The sequence below is a fragment of the Elephas maximus genome, chromosome X (genome assembly GCF_024166365.1).
Source record: "Elephas maximus indicus isolate mEleMax1 chromosome X, mEleMax1 primary haplotype, whole genome shotgun sequence".
Taxonomy (NCBI): domain Eukaryota; kingdom Metazoa; phylum Chordata; class Mammalia; order Proboscidea; family Elephantidae; genus Elephas; species Elephas maximus.
In genome coordinates, this window is record NC_064846.1 from 165,269,713 (window position 1) to 165,295,014 (window position 25,302).

The window sequence follows — 25,302 nt, forward strand, 5'->3', positions numbered from 1 at the left end:
CAGGTCTACAACGTAGATATCATGACTCTTAGTACTCAGTCAACTAGCCCTAGAGCTAGTAAAAAAAAAAAAAAAAACAAAAAACCCACTGTCGTCGAGTTGATTCCAACTCATAGCGACCCTATAGGACAGTGTAGAACTGCCCCATATGGGTTTCCAAGGAGCAACTAGTGGATTTGAACTGCTGACCTTTTGGTTAGCAGCCGTAACTCTTAACCACTACGCCACCAGGGTTTCCAGAGCTAGTAGGAGGCGTCTCAAAAACAGCCTCAATCCCTGAGTTATACTCCACAGGGTTGCAGACTCTGAATAAGAGGATGTTAAGGTAGCCTGGAATATAAACATAAGGCGGAGCAATGTAAGTATGCAACCAAATGTGGGTAGCCTCTGATAGTAGCTACTGAGAGAGATTCTGGTGGGCCTGAAGTCTGGGAATGCCAAGGGGCAGCGTGAACACAAAATCAACCTGGGAAATTTACCTTTAATTCATTCAGGCTTGCCTAGGATCATTGCTGAGGTAGTTACCAATTATTTGCAATAATGCCTGGGCAGACATGTAGTCAGAGGCTCCAAAACAATTGAGAGAATAAGAAAGGGAAGTTGGGGGAGCATCCGAAAGAATTTAACCTCAGTAGGGTGATCTTGCTGGGGATTAGTAGGCCATGGAAGCTTGTCCCTCTGCCCAGGTTTTTTGGGGACCCTGCTCCGTATTCCCATCTGTGGGCAGTAAGTGTCTCCTCTTGACTCCTGGCCCTCACATCACTATCTCTCTCTGACACCTTGCCATAGTCACTGACTCAGTTCAAACAAAGGGTGCTGGTAGGGTGAGCAACTCATCCAAGTTTCCCCAGGACTGTCTCAGTTTTAGGCCCCTGGGTGGTGCAAACAGTTCACAATCAGCTACTAACCCAAAGGTTGGCAGTTTGAACCCACCCAGTGGCACTGCAAAAGAAAGTCCTGGCAATCTGCTTCTGTAAAGATTACAGCCAAGAAAACCCTATGGGATAGTTCTGCTCTATAACACATGGGGTTGCCGTGAGTCGGAATCCACTCAACAGCAACTGCTTCGGTGGGTCCCAGTTTTAGTGCTGAAGGTCGTGCGTCATAGGAACCCCTCTCCTGAGCAAACCAGGACGGTTGGTCACCCTAGACGCTGGCCAAACTCGGAGGTCACCAGAGAAGGCCGTGTGTCACTCAAAGATTTCCCACTGTGTCATTTAGGCTGATGAATTCACCCCAGTTCAGGCTGAGAAATACGACTTTTACCCCTCACATTAAAAGCAGGTCCATCTCTCAGAGGAAGACTGATGTCTGTCATCCATGTTCATGGAAACTGACACTAAAGCCGAATACCACTGTAGTCATTTACAGTGAGCCTACTGGAAGGCTGGTCATGGCAGATCAGGACATTCTGACCTCACAGGGAAACTTTACGTGAAAGCAAATAATTGGCAGAAATTTGTCAGATGAGCTGGGGATCAGAACAAGGAGCCTAAACTTTACGATCCATCATGGAGCATGCCAAAACAGAGATGAGGGTGTGGGAGTCCAGGGGTGGATGCAAACAACACACACACACACCACTCTCTCACATGCACATCAACTGAGAGAAAAATTTCTCTAAACAGTTCTCACCCTTGCAATATATGACACCCTCAGATATTTTTATTTAACTCTATTCTGTTTCATTTTAAAAAAAAAATCATCATTTGAAAATGTTTGAAAAGTACAATGATCAAGTCTGACAATCATTCATGTGGTCACAGGCTTTTTCAAATGGGGTCAATGCCAACGGGTTAGGTTGCTACTACCTCAATTGCAAATGAAGATCTGGAGGCCAGTGGTTAAAGTGTTCAGCTGCTAACCAAAAGTTCGGTGGTTCAAACCTACCAGCCACTCTGCTGGAGAAAAGACCTGGCGATCTGCTTCTATAAAGATTACAGCCTTGGAAACCACATAGGGGGCAGTTCTACTCTGTCCGTCAACCTCTGTCCTACAGGGTTGCGATGAGTGGGAATCAACTTGAGAGCAACGGGTTTCAGTTTGGGTTTACCTTAATTGCATCCACTTTCCCACACAGCCTCCCTGTACATCCAGGTCCTTGTGATTGAAGTTGTGTGCCAGAGCTCTGCAACCTGACATTTCAGATGCAAGTTTATTGTTGTTGCTAGCTGTTGTTGTTGTCTAGTCGACTCTGACTCATGCTGACCTTATGTACAACAGAACAAAACATTGCCCTGTGGTGCACCATCTTCACAGTTGCCAGCATGTTCCCAGCCATTGTCGTGGCTATTGTACCAATCCATCTCATTGTCTCCCATGTCCTCCTTGGCGTTCTACTTCACCAAACACAATGTCCTCCAGTGATTGATCCTTCCTGATGACGTGTCCTAAGCAAATGAGTTGGATAATGTTCTGTTGTCAGCCATAAGGTTTTCATTGGCTAATTTTTGGAAGTAGACAGGCGCCTTTCTTCCTACTCTGTTTTAGTCTCGAAGCTCCACTGACCCTGTGGTATTTGAAATATCAACGGCATAGTTTCCAGCATCATAGCAGCACACAAGCCACAACGGTACGACACACTGACAGACGGGTAGTGGGATTCAAATTCACCTCTAGTTTTATCTTTGCACACCCCGTGTGTGTTTGTGCGTGTGTGCTTGTGTGTGTGTGTTTTCCTAGTTTAATGCTCATAGAGACACATTCTTCATAAATTCTTGAAAAGCATGCCACTCTTGCCCACAAGAACCATCCTACTGTAGTTAATGAAAACCCATTTTCTAAAACTTGACAGTTAGCCAGGTGCTTTCCCGTATTTGACTTCTGTGGGTACCCATGAAATAGATCAAGCAGGTATTATTATTGTTTTTTAATGTGACAGATACAGAAACTAAGTTTCAAGGAGATTAAGTGACTTCCCCCCAAATAACATAGCCGGTGTTATCTACTGGTAGTATCAGCACCAAGATGGCAGGAGGAAGACTTTATGAGAATTTGTATAGGTGTCCCTCACAACAGCCTCTTTGATCCACCCTCCTCGCCTTGTTCCAGTGAATAGCCCTTTGCACACTAGAAGCCAACACGTAGATATCTTTCACGGTTCCATCCCTCATCCCCACGTCAGCCATTCCCTTTGTTGTCTCACCTTTGCTCTCCTCTACTCAGCACCCTCTCTCCCACCTCATAGCCCTGTACACTACCTCGGTTCTGCTGGACTCCTTTCTTATCAATTCCTTCCTTTCTATTTTTCCTTCTATTCTCATTAACCTGCTCTATTTATGAATCCATGGTCATAGATGATACTTTCTGGGACTAAAAATGATTCGAACTCACTGTAGAGGCTACAAGAAATTTTCCAGATGCCCCAGAAGTAAGGGATGTCACACAGGCTTCTTAGCCAGTTTGATAAAGGGAAGGCAGGATGGCAGGCAGACAATATGGTAAATTACCCTGAGCCACCCTCTCCCTCGTACCCTGACACCTGATCACATCCACTGCCTCTGGGCTTAGCTCTGTCCTGGGCCTTCAGGATTCTAGTTTTCCCCGTTAGAAGGGCCTTCCCTGGGGAGAGTTTGTTAATGCCCATTCTACCACCCCCTCCAGGAGCTAAGACAAATCCTGATGTTCAACTCCATGCCCCCCTTGCTAACTGAGTACATCCTGGAATTTAGTTTTGTAACTTCTTTTGGGCTTACCACCTTAGCTTTGTGATACCCCCAAGATGCCTCCAATTATCTTGAGGAGAAGCAAGAAATCCCCAAAGTAATATTAACTTTAATATATAAAGTCATAAAGCATTTTCAGAGAAGAAGAATGATGTCACCAAATCACCAAATGCAATGTACTAGAACATTGCAACTCCGAATTGGTTAGGAACCACTCTTTTAGGACAGTGAGTATCACATGTGCAGGCTAGGAAATGCTGTATGGTGACTATGAACATATACTCATAATAATAAAGAGAGAAAATATACAGAACAAGTGCTAATGTATACGGGAGTCTATTGAGCTTGGTCAGTGTGCATATTTACATTGCTAAGGGCTCTGTCAAGCAGCCACACTTTTAATGCCCAAAGCAGAGAAAGAATTGTCCCATGTTTTGGTTTCTAAATGGTGATGCTCTCTGAAATGTAAGTCAAGCCTTTTCAGGAAGGATCCTTTCCCAGTATGGTGTCAGCTCAGTAAAGCCAAAGCCACACCCAGAGTAGAGGAAAACTGGGTCTCCAGGAATGCATGAAATGCAAACGTTTAGACACAGGATCTCAAAATGTTCCCTGACATGGTCCAGCCCTCCCACATGCACAAGCCTGCAATGAAAAATTCCAAGCCTGCCCTTGGTTTGAGCATACACAAACCAGAGGCTTTCTTCTGGAAGGTCAGAAATTTAAACACAACAAAAACCTTAATCTCCTCTCTTGTTGCAATTTAACTTACTTCCTATGTGTCTGAGATATCACAGCGGCTAAGTGTTGGGCATAGAGAGATATACAGAACTAATTTTGCATTCTGGCTCTTGCATTTACTGGCTGTTTTTCTCTACCTTCCAAATCACAGTTTCTCCATCTTTAAAAGAGGAATGATAAGCCCAAATTTGAGAACTATTGTGAAATGAAAATGAGGGTTTGGCTTGGTTCCTAGCCGTATGTCATGGATTGAATTGTGTCCCCTCAAAATATCTGTCAACTTGGCTAGGTCATGATTCCCAGCATTGTATGATTGCCTACGATTTTATCATCTGATGTGATTTCCCTATGTGTTGTAAATCCCATCACTATGATGTAATGAGATGGATTAGCAGCAGTTGTGTTGATGGGGTCTACAAGATTGGATAGTGTCTTAAGCCAATCTCTTTTAAGATATAAAAGAGAGAAGTGAGCAGAGAGACTGGGGGACCTCATACCACCAAGAAAGCAGCACCGGGAGCGGAGCTCGTCCTTTGGACCTGAGGTTCCTGTGCTGAGATGCTCCTCGACCAGAGGAGGACTGATGACGAGGACCTTCCTGCAGAGCTGACAAAGACAGAAAGCCTTCCCCCTGGAGCTTGTGCCCTGAATTCTGACTTCTAGCCTACTGGACTGTGAGAGAATAAATTTCTCTTTGTTGGAGCCATTCATTTGTGGTATTTCTGTTATAGCAGCACTAAATGACTAAGACACCATATATAAGGTGGTCAGTAAAAAAACAGAAGTTATGATTATTTTCCTCTATCAAAAAAAATTAAAAACAATCTTCATTCACCCCTTAAAATATTAGAAGATAATATAGTAATCATCTGATATACTGTAGTCTTCAGTCTTCTTTTTTCTTTTCTCTTTAGACCAAACATGGCTGGCTCCTTTGATTTTTCTCATACAATTCACATCCTTGTTAACACTTTTGAGTATATTTCTCCCTGATCTTGGTAGAGTAGTTCATAGAGGTGTCGTCCTGGCTCCCCCACTAAAGACCGTGTTAACTTTAGGCAAATTTCTTTAACTCTCTAGTCCTCTTTTCTTATCAACAAAAAGTGACTAATTGTAGAGAGGGAAAAAATGGAAAAGGATGTGAGAGTGATTTGTTCACCAACAAAAGGCTCTATAATTATTGTTGTTGTTACCTGCCCTCAAGTTGGCCCCCAACTCATGGTGACCCCATGCATAGCGGAGCCAAACTCTGCCTGGTCCTGCCCCATCCCAATGACCCATGGGGGAATCAGATTGTTGTGATTCATAGGGTTTGTATTGACTGATTTTTGAAAGTAGATCACCAGGCCTTTCTTCCTGGTCCATCTTAATCTGGAAGCTCCAGTGAAACCTGTTCAGCATCATAGCAACACCCAGATCACCACTGCCAGAAGGGTGGTGGCTGCACATGAAGTGCATTGGCCAGGAATTGAACTGAGTCTCCCACATGGAAGGCAAGAATTCTACCACCGAACCATCAATGTTTCCCCTATAATTATTAGTACCAATACCAGTTGCCTGTTGAATCTATTCCGACTCATGGCAACCCCACGTGTTTCAGAAGAGAACTGTACTCCATAGGGTTTTCGATGGCTGTGGTCTTTCATAAGTGATCACCAGGCCTTTCTTCCAAAGTGCCTCTGGGTGGATTCAAACCACTAACCTTTCAGCTAGTAACCAAGCACTTAACTCTTTGCACCATCAGAGACTCCATGATTATTAGTATATTTAATATTATAACAATTGATTTAATAGGATTTTCATCTCTAAAAATACATTCATAAAGATATCAATGCCTTCTCGAAACGATGTTTGCAAACCTTACTTGACTAGTGCACCTCTTTCATAAAATTATGTAATAATCCTGTAAACCTCTTTAGGACATTTTTTTAAAATTGTGCTTTAGATGAAGGTTTACGGAGCAAATTATTTTCTCATTAAACGATTAATACACATGTTGTTTTGTGACATTGGTTGCCAACCCCATGACATGTCAACACTCTCCCCTTCTCGACCTTGGGTTGCCCATTTCCATTCGTCCAGCTTTCCTGTTCCCTCCTGCCTTCTCGTCCTTGCCCCTGAGCTGCTGTGCCTATTTAGTCTCGTATACATGGTTGAGCTAGGTATATTATTGTTTGTTATATGGGCCTGTCTAATCTTTGACTGATGGGTGAACTTCTGGAGTGACTTTAGTAATGAGTTAAAAGGTGTCTGGGGGCCATACTCTCAGAGTTTCTCCATTCTCTGTCAGAACAGTAAGTCTGGTCCTTTTTGTGTGTGTGTGAGTTAGAATTTTGATATACATTTTTCTCCAGCTCTGTCTGGGAATCTCTATTGTGATCCCTGTCAGAACAGTCAGTGGTAGCCAGGCACCATCTAGTTGTGCTGGACTCAGTCTGGTGGAGTCTGTGGTAGTTGTGGTCCATTAGTCCTTTGGACTAATCTTTCCTTATGTCTTTGGTTTTCTTCATTCTCCCTTGCTCCAGGCGGGGTGGGACCAGTGGAGTATCTTAGATGGCTGCTCACAAGCTTTTAGGACCCCAGACACTACTCACCAAAGTAAGATGTAGAACTTTTTCTTCATAAATTATGTCATGCCAATCAACCTAGGTGTCCCCCAAGACCATGGTTCCCAGCCCTCAGCCCAGTAATTTCTTTAGGACGTTTTTAAATCACTTAGGCCTCTTTGCTTGGTAAGTGGAAAAGAAATCATTTTAAGAAAAAAATGTGCACATACTTTTTATTTAAGGTCATTATACTGTTAAATAATTTAATATAAAATGTAATTAATATTTAGTAATAATTATAATGCATAAAGACGAATTTTACGTTTTCCCCATTTAAGAGTTATAGAAGGCATTTGATTTATTTTAAATTAATAATTTAAGAAAATGCATAATTTATCAACAAATGAAATTTAAAAGTTACATAAATATTTGATTTAGTGACTGAGTAGATTAAGCCATAGATTAAAATTGAGCCATGCATTATGGTCTTTAGAATTGGAAAGAATCATCTGGACGGCCTGATATTGAGAATTCTTACGTCTTGTGTTTAAAAAGCTCTCTTTGCCTACTGGTATGATTTGGAGGTTTGTTGCTAAATGACAACAAGGGAGAATAGCACTGCTCTTTGCAATTTCCAGTGTGCAAACACCTGCCAGATGTGGATGGTCTTCATTTTCAATGAATGGAAAGGCACATTTATGTAATTTTCACCACTTAATCTTTTTTTACACTGTCTTTGGGAGTCCTAGAGTAATCTTGAAGTGTAAATTGAGAATTTGGACTAAATGGATGCAACTCATGGCTCTGATGGAGGTCATCAGGTCATCTTCGGGCTCACTCACAGAACTATTAGTTCTATGCTCCTCACTAACTGGTGTCTCAACATTAGTAGGCTTTATACTTCCTGCTTTACTCCTCCAGAAAAATAAGCCCAACCACTTGCCATCAAGATGACTCCAACTCATGGCAACCCCATGTGTGCAGGGTAGAACTGCCCTCCATAGGGTTTTTCATGGATGTGACCTTTCAGAAGCTAATTGCCAGGCCTTTCTTCTGAGGCATTTCTGGGTGGGTTTGAACCACCAACCTTTCGTTTAGTAGTCCAGCACTTAACATTTACCTTCTAGTCCATCATTAAACTAAATTAAACTCTATTTGACTCAGAGCATAAACAGTTTAAAACTTTATACTGACAATACTGACAATCTCCTCAGGGACTTTAGAGATAAGCAATAACTTCAGTGACTATTGACTGGACTCATACGATTTCCATTAATTATCATACATGCATATATAATTGTGAAATCAGATCATCAAAAATACTTTTCTTTCAAAGAAAAAACATTCATATAATGATTCCATCTTTCAATCATTTGAAGATAGAAATGGAAACTGCTACTTTATCAGTAAGACTTAGGTTTTGCTGCAGTAAAGAAACAGTCCAAAATGCTTAGTGACTTAACGCACTCAAAAATTCTTTCTCACTTGTGGTATATGTGCAGCACAGGCCAACATGGGGCTCTGCTCGGCTCATCGTGTTCACTTAGCACTTACTGCGTAATCTCCATGGCAGAGGGAAAGGAACATGACAAGTCACTCACTGGCTTTTAAATTTGGCAACTGGATATGACACAGGTTACTTTTGCTCACATTTAGTTGGCCAAAGCAAGTTACATGGCTGCTTCATGGGAACAGGAACACGCAACGCCAGTATATTCCTAGCACTACCTGGGTGGGGCAAATGGTTAATGTGCTCAGCTGCTAAGCAAAACACTGGAGGTTCAAGTCCACCGAGAGGTGCCTTGGGAGAAAGACCTAGCAATCTACTTCTGAAAAATCAACCATTGAAAATCCTATGGTGCGCAGTTCTACTCTGACACACATTGGGTCTCCATGAGTCAGAGTCCACTGGACAGCACCTGGTACTGGTATCATATTCCCAAACAACACAGATACCATAGCTGGAAAACTTCACAAGCAGAGACTGGGAAATCCTGAAGGACCACCCTCCCTAACCAGATGGGCCTGAGCATTCTTGTGCTGGCATTTTGAGATGACCAACTTCTTTCTGTGCCTTTCCAGTAAGGCCCACCTTCTCCTTCAACACATCTAACAGCTAAACATCAGCAAGTCCATCATAACTTTTCTGAGCTTTTCAAGCTACTTAGTAATGACTGTACACTCTCTAATGAGGATCCTAATTACAAACTTAAATCCTTAAGATTGAAAACAGACCTGTCAACACAGATATGACCCACTTTTCTGGTAATCACTGAACGTCTCTGGCTGATTGTCTAATACTACCTGAACCAAGAGACATTGTTAATAAGGATTTGACATTTCAAGCTTATTTTATGGTCTATTATCTTTATTTTCCGGACATGTTAAAATGAACTGTGCATCCATACTGCATAATTCCATTTATATAAAGTTCAAAAGCAAACAGAATAGACAGTATTAAAAGTCAAGACAGTGGTTATACTTGGGGAGAAGTGACTGGGACAGGGCACGGGGGTGGGAATTCTGGGTTTTTATAATGTACTATTTTCTGATGTAAGGCACCCTGGTGGTGCAGTGGTTAAGCTCTTGGCTGCTAACCAAAAGGTTAGTTGTTTAAATCTACCAGCCATTCTGGTGGAGAAAGATGTGGCAGTCTGCTTCTCTGTAAAGATTACAGCCTTGAAAACTCTACGGGGCAGCTCTACCCTGTCCTAGAGGGTCTCTATGACTTGGAATCGACTCAAAGGCAACTGAACTTGTTACCAGATGGAAATTCCAGGTTCTTATTCAGCATGACTCGTATTGGCCAATAAACGAAAGACCGGGATGAGAGAACAAAAAAGCTCCTTTATTTCATTGTACAAGGAAATGGAATCAGTCAGTGCTTACTGCTGCCAAGACGGCTTGCTAAGGGCGGGCAGGCAGGTTACTTTTAAAGGAGTTTACCAGTAGGGAGTTCATACAAGTTATGTCAACAGTATTCTTCATCATACTACGCAGGTGCAATGGGGTTTACATGTAACCTCCAAACAAAAGTAGGATTCAAATGCAAAGCTGGGGCACGGGGAGCCCAGCAAAGGAAAGGATTTTGCAATACAGCTCTGTAGGGGAGGAAGCAAAGTAAAGAATACAGCACTGTGGAGGTTCTGTCTCAAACTAAAGTAAACCAATGTACATAATAACTTGCCAATAAAACAAAATAATTAGCACAGTCAAACGTACCTTCTGTTTCTGTCACTCCCTTGATATAGTGATATACTATGGAATATATTTTTGAACTTTATAATTCATGCTTATTTTGACTTAGCAAGAAGCCTTACTAATTTCTCTGCTTAGCATTGCTTCATGAACCCCTCTTTCTCCTCCCGTATTCATTTTTCTTCTTACTGGAATAAATTTTCTATTAATTGTTTCAGAAAGGATTTTAGTTGTCGGTAACATGTCTGAGTCACAAAGTTATTTTGTTGTCAGGTATGATTGATATTTTAACTGGAAAATTTCTCATTTCACAGTGATTTTTTTTTCTCTGTATTTTGAAGCTACTGCTCAGCTATCTTGAACCCATAATTTCTGGCGTTTATTCTGATGTCAATATAATTTTTAAACTTTCACGTGTTTTTTATTGTCTCAGTCTTCTAGGATTTTCTCTTCACTACTGATGTCCTGAAAATTCTTCAAGACATATCTAAGTGTGTATGTGTGTGTGCACGTGTTTGCAGGGCTGGAGCAAAACACACCTCCCAATAATTTTATGGAGCAAGTGTCGTTCACATTATTTTGCTCAGCAATTGACTGGGTCATGTAATCTATAGACTAGTCTTTATTTGTTGTTGTTGTTAGGTGCCATTGAGTCAGTTCTGACTCATAACGACCCTATGTACAACAGAACGAAACACTGCCTGATCCTGACAATCATTGCTATGCTTGAGCCCATCATTGCAGCCACTGTGTCAACCCATCTTGTTGAGGGTCTTCCGCTTTTTCGCTGACTCTCTACCGTCAAGCTTGATGTCCTTCTTCAGGGACTGATCCCTCCTGATATCATGGCCAAAGTACCTGAGACGAGGTCTCACCATCCTTGCCTCTAAGGAGCATTCTGGCTATACTTCTTCCAAGACAGATTTGTTCATTCTTCTGGCAGTCCATGGTATATTCAGTATTCTTAGCCAACACCGTAATTCCACGACATCAATTCTTCTTCAGTCTCCCTTGTTCTTTGTCCAGCTTTCACATGCATATGAGGGCGTTTGAAAATACCACGGCTTGGGTCAGGTGCACCTTAGTCCTCAAAGTGACATCTTTGCTTTTATAATACTTTAAAGAGATCTTTTGCAGCAGATTTGCCCAATGCAATATGTCATTTTGAGTTCTCGACTGCTGCTTCCATGGGCATTGATTGTGGATCCAAGTAAAATGAAATCCTTGACAACTTCAATCTTTTCTCCATTTATCATGATGTTGCTTATTGGTCCAGTTGTGAGGATTTTTGTTTTCTTTATGTTGAGGTGTAATCCATACTGAAGGCCGTGGTCTTTGACCTTCATCAGTAAGTGCTTCAAGTCCTCTTCACTTGCAGCAAGCAAGATTGTGTCATCTGCATATTGCAGGTTATTAGTGAGTTTTACTCCAATCCTGACATCCTGTTCTTCATATAGTCCAGCTTCTCGGATTATTTGCTCAGCATACAGATTGAATTTTTTTTTATATATACAGATTGAGTAACTGTGGTAAAAGGATAAAACCTTGATGCACACCTTTCCTGATTTTAAACCACGCAGTATCCCCTTGTTCCGACGGAACGACTGTCTCTTGGTTTGTGTACAGGTTCCTCATAAGCACAATTAAGTGTTCTGGAATTCCCATTCTTCACAATGTAATCCATAATTTGTTATGATTCACACAGTTGAATGCCTTAGCATAGTCAATGAAACACAGGTAAACATCTTTCTGGAATTCTCTGTTTTCAGCCAAGATCCATCTGACATCAGCAATGATATTCCTCATTCTACATCCTCTTCTGAATCTGAGTTGAATTTCTGGCAGTTCCCTGTTGATGTACTGCTACAACTGCTTTTGAATGATCTGCAGCAAAATTTGACCTGTGTGTGATATTAATGATTTTGTTTGATAATTATCACATTCTGTTGGATCAGCTTTCTTTGGAATGGGCGCAAATATGGATCTCTTCCAGTTGGTTGGCCAGGTAGCCGTCTTCCAAATTTCTTGACATAGATGAGTGAGCACCTCCAGTGATGCATCCATTTGTTGAAACATCTCTACTGGTATTCTGTCAGTTCCTGGCGCCTTGTTTTTTGCCAATACCTTCAGCGCAGCTTGGACTTCTTTCAGTACCATCAGTTCCTGATCATATGCTACTTCCTGAAATGGGTGAACGTTGACCAGCTCTTTTTGGTACAGCGACTTTGTGTATTCCTCCCATCTTCTTTTTAAGCTTTCCATGTCATTCAATATTTTGCCCATAGAATCTTTCAATATTGCAGCTCAAGGCTTGAATTTTTCTTCAGTTCTTTCAGCTCGAGAAATGCTGAAAAGTCCTTATTCACCACAGGAAAACTCTCTCATATTGCATCTCCCCTCCTTTATCTCTCTTGTCTCTTTTTGGACATATTTTAAAGGTATTGGAATTTCTGGGTTTGCTGTACAGTTCTTCTACTGAGGTTTTCATTTTATAAGTATTATTTTCAATAGCTAAGATTGCACTGTAGTTATTGTTGATAATACTCTTTTTCTCCTCATAGGTACAAATCTTTTTTTACCCACTAAGGAAACAAATTCAGTTTATTTTAAAACCCTGATCCAACCCGGAGGTCATGGCCCCAGACCTTCTGTTAATCTAAGACTGGAACAATTCCCAAAGCCAACTCTTCAGACAGGGATTGGACTGGACTATAAGACAGAAAATGATACTGGTGAGGAGTGAGCTCCTTGGATCAAGTAGACACATGAGACTATATGGGCAGCTCCTGTCTGGAGGGGAGATTAGAGGGTAGAGCGGGTCAGAAGCTGGCTGGATGGATGCGGGGAATACGGGGTGGAGAGGAGGAGTGTGCTTGTCTCATTAGGGGGAGAGCAACTAGGAGTACATAGCAAGGTGTATATAAATTTTTGTATGAGAGCTTGACTTGATTTGTAAATTTTTACTTAAAGCACACACATGCACACACAAAAAAAACCCATCCCCATTTTCTCTTTTTATTCTGTTTCCTTGTTGTTAGGTGCTGTCAAGTCATTTTCGACCCATAGCAACGCCATAAAAAAAGTAGAACTGCCCCCCATAGGGTTTTCTAGGCTGTAAATCTTTATGGGAGCAGATTGTGAAGCCTCCGGGAGGGTTCGAAGTGCCAGCCTTTCAGTTAATAGCCAAATGCTTAACCGCTGCTCCTTTCTGTTTCCTATTTGGATGTAAATTATTTCATTTGCTGGATTTGTTGTATCCCCTTCATAGTTGGCTTTCATTAAATGTGTAGACATTTGCACTGATGGACTCAACATTTTAATCAAGACTTCTTGATATACAAGAGATGGTATTGTGAATTATATTTCAACACATTTTAAGCAAGACTGGAGGATCGACAGGTGAACTGCCAGGCACTGAGCCTCAGGGGCTTGTCTTCTAGGCTCCCTTTTCCTGTTGCTCTCTGGGGCTCCACTTTATTCTCTGATTCAAGCTCCCATTCTCACTGCACCCTCCAAGAGACTGCCAAAAGCCTCCCTTGCTAATACGTGGCCCAGTTCATGGTGGGAGAAATAGGCAGGAGTATCCTTGACTAATTTATCCTTGACTAATATTCTGCCATACCTCACTAGCAACTTCTTTCTGCTCCTGGTATCCATGACATTTAGGAATGAAGAATCTTAGTGTCAGTCTCCCCTTTTGGTATAGGCCTCATTTCCAGGCTTCTGACTAATCCCTTTGGTCTTCCATCTTTCAGATGTTTCTCAGGGTTTCTGGCTTGCCAAGGTTTCTTTTTGTTTTTGTGCTTGATTATATACTATATTTATTAATTTATCTTCTATCTTTTTTTTTTATCTTTTCTAGAAATTTATTAAGGCAGGGAGCAGACTACAGCATGTGTTCAGTGGGAGATTTTGAAACTGAATTCACCAGCAAATTTTCCCTCCAGGGCTAATATATTTTATATTCTATAATTTTTAATGTTGTCTAGTATTAACTGATTGGAAGTAGGAATCACTTAATAGAAAATGTTTTACATTTCAATAGAGGCATGGTAATAATTTTTTCAAGTGCTAGTATGTCACAAGAAAGCCTTTCAGGACACAAGTGGTTTTTTTTTCCTAGCAATTAACATAATGAGTTAATGCTACTAGTACAGGAAGAACTAACTTAATTGTCATAATTAATTGAAGCTAAACATAATCATTATATAATCAAGCAAGGTAGATTTTGAGATGTTGTTTCATTGATTTTGCATGGTGGTTTCTCATTGTCTGAATATAATGATTGAATTGAGCAATTCATAGGGTGCCTCAGCAATTAGTTCCAATTAGCACCTTGCTTTCTGTAGTTATCACCCTCCAGTGTGGCCGAGAAGGGTTGTGAACCAATAAATTCAGAAAATCATATTTAAACACCAAAACCCAACTCCCAGTGATTTTAATCTTGCCATTTACTATGAAATATTTGACAAATACCAATCAATATGTGTATCATTTCAGGGGCAGATTACCCACAACTAGTCTAAGCCAATCAGAGAAATTTCATCCCATTCGTACAACAGTCTGTTCAGGTAACCCAGGGCCTCCAACACTATATCATATTTCTTTGGCCACAGAGTTTGTGCCAGGCAGTGGGCCATTACCCAGTTGGTCCATTTGGAATGAAACTCAAGAGCTCAACTCAACAGTTGTGGGAAGAGACACATTTTCACCATTAGATGTAAACATAGCACTTAGCAGATATCTTGTAGCCACAATTGCAGCAGGCGGCTTCACCACACTATGAGGGAAGCCAACCTTAAGATAAAAGTGACACACGCAGGAGCACAAGGTGGAGAAAATTCTATAGAAACCAAGCTAGAACCCTGATCAACATGAGGCCTTCACCACCTCTGGCCTCTTTGATAATGTGAACCTATACATTTCCTTAGTTTATACATTTCCTTAGTGTTTAAGCTAGTTTGAGTTAGGGGTTACTTCTAAACGAAATCCTCCAAATCGATACACCAACAGAAAGACCCAGCAAAAAGGATCTTTCCTTGGAGAAAACTTTTCCAGTGATACCTCTCTTCTCTAAACTTCTGTAATACTTACTTCTTACATTATTAATTAGTACTAATCAGTTACTTCTCATAAACAAATCTCGTTTATGTCTATGGGGCATTTTTCTTTTTTCAATTTGGTAACGAATCTTATATTACTTTGCTTATCAAAAAGAGATCAGGCTTCAAATATTCCTTCCCCCACTGTGGCGAGGGTAGAATGCAGATTAGAGCGTGAGCATGTATAAAGTGTGTGTGCGCGCGTGTGTGAGCGTGCGTGCGTGTGTGTGTATGAGTGTGTGAGAGAGAGAGAGAAACCAAGCTATGGAAATACAAAGAAGAGCCATTCCCCAGGCATAAATGACTAGCCCGAGGCATTTTGCAGAGTACATTGGAGAAAAATACCTCTAATACGGATAAAGACTCTGTCTTTAAAAGAAATCCTGACCAAATACAGGCACAGACAGAGAATTTACTGCAATTATTTATGGGCACAACCATTTTATTGCAGGTGATATGGAACAAGAATTGCATAAGAAACAAAAAGATGCATCAGCAGAATACGAAAAAGAATGGCAAGGTAAACAAAATAGAAGAGAGAAACATTCCCTAGTCCAGTGTTTTCCAAACAGTTTTCTCGTCAAAGAGACGTGTACGTTTATGACGTGGAAAAGGATCCTGATGTCACAGAGTTTTGAGGAACATTACCTATTGCCAAATACTTCCCTCTTCGATAGTCATAATATAATCAGGCTACTATGGGCTGCAAGAACTCTGGCTGGCAGGAAATAAACATGCTTAACTGTACTTACCTAGCTTTCTCAAACTTTTCCAATGCAGAGGATATTTCTTCTAGAATATTTATTAACAGTCAGTTGTTGGATAACAATTCTGTAGACACCAGTTCTAGAAACACTACTCAGCCCACATTGGTACGGGAATGTTATCAGTTCCTTAGTTTGCAAGTTTACAGTAACTGGAATTTCCTGTCTGACTCTGAGTGTTACAAGTTCCCTTTTCTGAATTTATGTAAATTGCTCTTTGTCCTTGTGCCTACTGTTTTCAATTTCATAGCATGGATCCAGTCTTTGACAAATAATATATTCTGCTTTCTTCCCAAGGTCATGTGTTAAATAACCCCACACCAGGAGTTATTGGGTGGATAAGTGGATTGAGTGAACCCTGCAGTAATAATGTTGTTGAAGTTTATAAAGTCTAGAATGTACAGAATGGCTAAAAGGTTTTTTGTAGTATGTCATGGTATACAGTACACTTGCAAATATGGAAAAAAATGGATTATTGAAGTGGGTGGAAACCAGAAATCACTGATAAGATTGCCTAGGCTCGTGGGTGATTTTTTTTTACATTAATTGTCAATAAAAATTAAAATTATTTAAGGTACACTATATTTTTCTTCTTATAAAGGCAATATATACTTATTAAAGAACATTTATAAACCATAAAAAATGTAAGAAGATAATGCAAATGACCCATAAAACCACTACCTAGAAATAATTAATATTAATGTTTTGATATTTTTCCTTTTAGTTTCCATCTTTGTGTCAATGCATATATATAAACTTTAATAAAATCAGGATTGTATTGTGTAAGTCATTCTGTCATCTTATAAGAAAACCTAATATATATTGTAATCATATATTCCTTTATCATTTAACAGCCTTCGAAAGCAGGAATTTAAATGGCTGCATAATATCCCATAGCATGTATGTTCCATAATTTATTTAACTCCTTCACTGTTGGAAGATTGTTTCCTTTTTTCTCCTATTATAAGTGAGGCTACAATAAACATTATTATAAATAATCAGAATATCAACCATTTATTACATCCTTATAATGTAATACATAAAAGAGTAATATGTATGATGTATGCAAGAGTAATATGAATTCTGCCATTGAGGTGAGTTTCTATCAACCTGATTGTATAAGCCTGAAATTTCGATATCATGGGGCATAAATATACTTGGAATTTAAGTCACATGACCATGAATTATCGGGTTGTTGAGCTCAAACCCAAGGGCAGGCTTACATCCTATTGACTAGAGGTTAAGTAAAGTAGACAAGACATCTACCCTTATAGAGTGGCCATTGTATGGCAGGCACTATTCCTGTCTCTGAGCCTTCGTCTCTGCCTTCCTATAAGCACTAAGCCCTCCCCTTACATTGGCTGTTTCATCAATATTTACACCATCCTGCTACTACAGCCACACGTCCTCAATGAGCACACATATGACTTCTTTATCTCCTATACCCCTCCCACATGCACACTTAATTTCAATTATTCTTACATAACTAAACATCTCAAAACTATCTTTTGGCAACTGGTATAAATCTTATCAGTTTATCTATGGAGGACTGGTCTTTTACTGTAAATACTTGTCCTCCTTGCTAATGTAGACTCGATTAAGAAATTTCCTTCATATTTCCTTTCAAAAGACTGACAAGGACAAGGAGGCTTGTCCTGACCACATGTAAAACTAGATCTGCAGGAAGCAATTGAGCGGCAGTCATAGGTTGGAGTACTGCAGATGGGAAAGCCTTCTTTGAAGTTCAGGCTCACATAATGAGATAAATTGCTTCTAGAAAAGACAGAATCCTGATTGACTTCAGCTGGCCAGGTAAAATACATTTATGAAAAATATTTTTTATTAAGCATGTATATAGTGCTTGAGTCCCTGGTATTGCAGATGGTTAAGAACTTGACTATTAACAGAAATGTTGGCAGTTCAGAACCACCCAGAGGCACCTCAGAAGAAAGGCCTGGCAATCTGCTTCTAAAAGATCACATCCTTGAAAACCGTACGGAGTGCAGTTGGCAGAGTCGCCTCTGTGCAAACTAACAATAACAACAAATACAGTGTTTATAATACTCCAGGCATTATTCTAAGGACTTTACAAATATCATCTCCTTCGATCCTTATAACAACCCTTTGAGGTAGGTACTACTTTTTTATCCTCATTTTATTAGTTTAGGAAACTAAGGCACAAAGAGTATAAACAATTTCCCCAAGGTCAGCCAACAGTTCAGCCAAAAGAGCTGGCTCTGAAGTTCAGGCTTTTACCCATCACACTTAGCACCCTGGACCAGGCAGTATGTTTGGACTGGGGCAGATAAAATGATTTTAACAAAATCACTAACCTAGAGCTCATAAAGTGTACAGACTAGTAGGGAGCTAGGACTCCCCAGGTGAGTGAAAAGGTGTCAAATATTGTGACCAGGGCTAAAATAAAGAGACATATATAAAGATCTTAAGGACTAAAGCTGAAGATACTTTAATAGTGCAGGTAGTTAATAAAACTATGAATTCTGCAGAGTCCCTAGGTGGTGCAAACAGTTAATGTGCTCAGCCACTAACTGAAAGGTAGGAGGTTGGAGTCCACCCAGAGGCATCTTGGGACAAAGGCCTGGTGATTGACTTCTGAAAAGTCGGCCACCCAAAACCCTGTGGAGCACAGTTCTACTCAGACACAAGTAGAGTCACCATGAGTCACAGTCGACTCCACCACAACAAGTGAACTGGTTTGCTTATCATTTCTTCAGGGAGCATGTGAGGAGGTCACAGAGAGCAGGTCACATGTGAGCAGGATCTGAAGAATGATTAAGACATGAAGCACTTTCAGGCAGGAGAAGCAACCTACCTGAGAATGTGAGCATGCTCCCTGTGATGGTGGAATTCCAGCACCCAAATCACCCCTCAAACCAGAAGTAAGAGTAGACAGCTAAACTCTGACAATTATGGGCTGTAGACTCTATCTCCTGGGCATGCGTCTGGCTACATTTCCTTTGCAGGTAAATGTAGCTGTGTGAGAAAGTTCTGGCCAATGGAATGTGGACAGAAGTGGTACACTCCAGTTCTAGGCCTGACTCATATACAATTCCTGTGTGGTCTTCCATAGTTTCTCTTCCTTTATCAGCAGGATGCAGAGGATCCAAGAGGGGTGTTATGAATTGATTTGTGTCCCCCAAAAATATGTATTGTAAATCCTAACCTCTATGCATGTGATTATAATCCCATTTGGGAATGGGTTGTCTTTGTTATGTTAATGAGGCAGGATCCGTGTAGGATGTATCTTGAGTCAACCTCTTTTGAGATATAAAAGAGATTAAACAAGGTAGCAGAGCAGAGATGAGGGAAGAGAGACCTAAGGCCACAAGGAGATCACCCAGGAGCAGAAGCTCAGAAGAGATAAGGACCTTCCTCCAGAGCTGAAAGAGAGAAAAGGCCTTCCCCTAGAGCTAGCACCCTAAATTTGAACTTCTAGCCTCCTAAACTGTGAAATTGTTTTTAAACTGTGAAAAAAATTAATTCCTGTTTGTTAAAGCCACCCATTTATGGTATTTCTATTATAGCTGCATTAGATAACTAAGAAAAGGGGCTAAGACCCTCAGGACACAAGAGATGACAGAGCCACAAGATGTAGGAAACCTGAATCCTTGAGCCGCCCTATGGCAGGCTGCCCACTAGCCGTAGACACCTGCATTGCACTTTGTATGAATGGGAAGATTTTATTGGGGTTAGCTGCTGAAAGTTGGGAGTTTGTTACCTTAGCTAGTATTTCTTTTACTTAACTAATAAAACCCTGGAAATCCTGGTGGTGTAGTGGTTAAGTGCTACAGATACTAATCAAAGGGTCGCAGTTCAAATCCACCAGGTGCTCCTTCAAAACTCTATGGGGCAGTTCTACTCTGTCCTATAGGGTCGCTATGAGTCGGAATCCACTCAACGTCACTGGAATTTTTTTTAACTAATAAAGAAATCATTAATCACAACTTAATTTGCATCTCCCTACAGCTCTGTGGATGAAGGGTTTATGAATTATAGAAAAAAATGTGAAGCTATTTTGTGAAGAAAAATACTGAAAGACATGAATGCTAGTTAACATGGGTTATGTGTGGGGTGGAATTAGAGATAGTTAGCATGTATGCGTGGAGGAGAAGCAGGGGGAAAGTAAATAGGGAAAGAAAAGGGGAAAGTTCAAAAACAAGGACTAACAAACTACAGCTCTGGGCCCAATTCAGCCTTAGAAAGCATGCATATATTCACACTCATGCATCTGTATAAAATTATGTATGGTGGCGCAACAGTTAACTGCTTGGCTGCTAACCAAAAGGCTGATGGTTCAAACCTACCCATCAGCTGCACAGAAGAAAGACTTGGCAATCAGCTCCCATAAAGATTTCAGCCTAGAAAACCCTATGGGGCAGTTCTACTCTGTCACATGGGGTCGCTGTGAGTCAGAATTGACTCGACGGCAACCAACAACAACAGCGTGCCATATGCACAAATACTTTAAATATGGAATAATAAAAGAAAACATAAAACTGTATTTTCTTTGCCCTTCTGAGTAATAATGTGTTTAAATGTTAATCCATATTGTGATAGTGGCATCTACATAAACAGTTTGTACTTTTCTCCAAAGCAGAGTTAAATTATTTTCCCACCACTTCATCCTGCCCTATGCGTCTCACAAGGTTTCCATGTTGTCTTTGCATGCTGTTTGACCTCTGCTTGTCAGCCCGTCTGCCCTTGCTCACTTTCCTACATCGTGCTGCTACGATGCTTGTGCTCTGTCAAGAACTCCACACCCAAGTCAGGCAATCAGGGTTTACTATTTAAAAAGCTCTCCACAGTAAATACTTTCTGGGGACACCATACAGGGTAATTCTCCTAGGTAATTTTACTCCTGACATTCTTTCTCCAAATAGCCTTCAATAGCAACTATGTCCTAAAAGGCGGGGATAAAATCAAAGGTAGGACTGCCCATTCTCTCAGGTTCCAGAACTTTCCAAGTTGGGATAGTATATGTCTTAATCCAAGAATCTCTTATTACAAATTTACAGGAATGGGGCGGGGGTGGGGCAGGAGAGAAGGTATGTAAAAGGCTGGGTAGGCACTTTTATCCAGCTCTCTGTGAGGCCAAAGGAAGAAGCCTGATATAATCTCTAAGTATGAACACTGATTTGAAAAATTGCCTGAAATACTAGCTCCATACATCAGCTCTGTTAGAGTGGGAGAGAGAAATGGGGAAGGAAAGAGAAGAGTAGAAGACCGAGGTAGACACCCTCGTTCTTTGACCAGAGCAGGCCTTCCCCCTCTCCCTCTCCATCTCCCATTCCTTCAGTCTGTTTTTGTTGTTGTTGTTTTTTGTAGTAAAAATACACACAACAAAACATATGTTGATTCAACAGTGTCTACATGTATAATTCAGTGACATTGATTAAATTCCTCAAATTGGGCAACCATCACCACTATCCTTTTCCAAATTATTCTACTACCATTAACAGAAACTCCATGCCCTTTAAGTAAAAAATTTCCCTTTCCCAATCCCTCCCACCTCTTATCCCACTAATAATTGTTGGTTTCTATGTATTTTACTTAAGAGTCCCTAGGTGGCGCAAATGGTTTGTACTGGACTACTAGCCTAAAGGTTGGCAGTTTGATCCCTCCCAGTGGCACCATGGAAGAAAGACCTGGCAATCTGCTTCTGTAAAGATTACAGCCAGGAAAACTCTATGGAGCACAGTTCTACTCTGTAACACATGGAGTCACCAAGAGTTGGAATCAACTTGACAGCAAAATTATATATATATATATAATTTGCTTATTTCATGTGAGATCATACTTGTCCTTCTGTGACTGACTTATTTCACTCAACATAATGTCTTCTAGGTTCATCCATGCAGCAGTATGCATCAGTACTTCATTTTGTTTCTCTTTCTGGTTGAGTAGTATTCCATTGTATGTATAGTATGCCAGATTTTGTTTATGCATTCATCTGTTGACAAATATTTCGGTTCTTTCCACATTTTCCATCAGTCCCTTTTAATACTGTGTATGCCTGCCCTTTTCTGCTGGGAATAAGTCTAAGGTGATGTCATGCACACACACACACACACACAATGTCCTAGTGCTCTCTGCCACATTGTCCCCCAGCAGTTCCGGCATCATCTTCTTTCACCTTTGCCCACACGTTGACCTCAGTCAGCTGCTGAGCACAAACTTAACAGGTTTATTTTTTAAATGGAGAGATGTCCAACACTTTTAAAAAGAAAAATATTCCCACAGACTTGCAATTTTAACTTAAATTATTTTTATCATAATGCTATGTAATATGAATGAACATAAAATACGAATAGCTCTCATTTTTTGTTATGTGCTTTCTAAGAGCCAGGAATTCTTGTAAGGACTTTAGTGAATAAGCTTGTTTATTCCTCACAAAAACCTTCTAATGTAAGAGCTCTTAGTATCCTTATTTCATAGGAGCCAGTATTCCAGCTTCCCCATGTGTCTGTCAGTTTGTCGTACTGTGATGCTGGGAGTTATGGCACCGGTATTTAAACATAAGCAGGGTCACCCATGGGCGACAGGTTTCAGCTGAGCTTCCAGACTAAGACAGACTAGGAAGAAGGGCCCGGCGGTCTGCTTCTGAAAAGAATTAGCCAGTGAAATCCCTATGAATAGCAGTGGAGTATTGTCCGATACAGTGCCAGAAGATGAGCCTCTCAGGTTGGAAGGCACTCAAAAGATGACTGGGGAAGAGCTGCCTCCTCAAAGTAGCACCAAAACCAAAACCAAACCCAGTGCCGTCAGTCGATTCCAACTCATAGCGACCCTGTAGGACAGAGTAGAGCTGCCCCATAGAGTTTCCAAGGAGTGCCTGGTGGATTCGAATTGCCGACCCTTTGGTTGCAGCCGTAGCGCTTAACCACTGCGCCACCAGGGTTTCTGCCTCAAAGTAGCATTGACCTTAATGAAGTAGATGGAGTCACCACCCAAAATGAGAAGAAACAGTGCAAACATCCTTTAATAATTGGAGCGTGGAATGTATGGAGTATGAATCTAGGAAAATAGGAAATCGTCAAAAATGAAATGGAACGCATAAACATCGATATCCTAGGCATTGAAGAGCTGAAATGGACTGGTATTGGCCATTTTGAACCAGACAATCATACGGTCTACTATGCCAGGAAGACCACAGCCTTCAGTATGGATTACAGCTCAACATAAAGAAAACAAAGATCCTCACAACTGGACCCATAAGCAACATCATGATAAACAGGGAAAAGATTGAAGTTGTCAAGGATTTGATTTTACTTGGATCCACAATTAACACCCATTGAAGCAGCAGTCAAGAAATCAAAAGACGCATTGCATTGGGCAAATCTGCTGCAAAAGACATCTTTAAAGTGTTGAAAAGCAAAGATGTCACCTTGAAGACTAGGGTGCGCCTGACCCAAGCCATGGTGTTTTCAGTTGCCTCATATGTATGCAAAAGCTGGACAATGAATAAGGAAGACTGAAGAAGAGTTGATGCCTTTGAATTGTGGTGTTGGCGAAGAATATTGAATATACCATGAACTGCCAAAAGCACGAACACATCTGTCTTGGAAGAACTACAGCCAGAATTCTCCTTAGAAGCAAGGATAGCGAGACTTCATCTCACATACTTTGGACATGTTCTCAGGAGGGATCAGTCCCTGGAGAAGGACACCATGCTTGGTAAAGTAGGGGGTCAGGGAAAAAGAGGAAAACTCTCAACGAGGTGGATTGACACAGTGGCTGCAACAATGGGCTCAAGCATAGTAACGATTGTGATGATGGCTCAGGACCAGGCAGTGTTTCGTTCTGTTGTGCATAGGGTCGCTATAAGTCAGAGCTGACTCGATGGCACCTAACAACAACAACAGTATTCAAAATAGGCACTATCATTGCAGACCCACGTCCCTAACCAGTATTCTCATAAATGTTTATTTCTTTAAAACAATGATAACAAAACATCTTTTTGAAATTGCTTATGAACAAAGCTATACAAGCCAATAAAATTTAAACAATATCATTTTAATATGGCAGATAATGGTATTTTGCTCAATTATCACTTCTAACATGTATATAAGGAGTCCTCGTGGTGCAAAGGTTAAGCGCTTAGCTGCTAATCAAAAGGCTGGCAGTTCAAACCCACCCAGCAGCTCCATGGGAGAAAGACCCGGCAATCGGCTCCTGTAACAATTACAGCCTAGAAAACCATATGGGGAAGTTCTACTCTGTCGCATGGGGTCACTATGCTCCTGTAACAATTACAGCCTAGAAAACCATATGAGGAAGCTCTACTCTGTCGCATGGGGTCACTATGAGTTAAAATCAACTCGACAGCACCCGACAACACCAACATGTATATAGTTGTGATTATTATGACTCAGTCGGTTTTTCTTCTAAAGCATGTGGCATGCTCATTCTGCCCTGCATTTCATGAATACACCATTCTCTCACCTCTCTTTTACATTCAAACTACTTTTAAGATTTGTGACCTAATTTTGGCTTTACCTGACTGGAATACATCCTTCATTTATTGAATTCATCTCTGTCCTTTTCTCATTAGCCACCTAGCAGGCCTTGGCTCTAAGGCAGGCATATACAGAGATGCAAATCAAGGCACAAAAATCCTGCGCAGAATTCAGTCATAAGGTAGACATTCAGACAACCTAATATATGTTTATGTCATTTTTTAAATAGATTATCGGCACAATGAACAGAGCACAATTTAAAAAGTATTGTTGAGAACTCTCAGAATCCTATGAATCGTTGTTGGGTGGACCCCAGTTTAGGAGGTAGTGCTTTGGGACATGTTGCAGAGTGAGTTCTGGGGTACAGCTCCAAAAGATGTAAACAGTTGGTGGGAAACAAGCTATCCAAGTGTAAATAAGCTTTGGAATTACCAGTTAAGCCCTTTTTGTGTGTATCTTTTTACTCCAGACCTTTTTGGAGGCTTTCACATGTCAATGGTCACACACTCTACAAGACTGTGTTCTCCTATGCAGCATTTCCCAGTCCTTTAGAACTAGCATCCCACAGGACAGAGCCGCACTTCAATCGGTTACTGATTAAAAGCATTACCTCGACAATGGTCCCACCTGTGGGACAAGAATCCAAGAAAGAGACTTACTAAAAATTAGTTTCAGTCTTGGAAGAAGTACAGCCTGTGTACATTGGACATGTTATCAGGTGGTATCAGTCCCTGGAGAAGGACATCATGCTTGGTAAAGTAGAGGGTCAGTGAAAAAGAGGAAGACCCTGAACGAGATGGATTGACACAGTG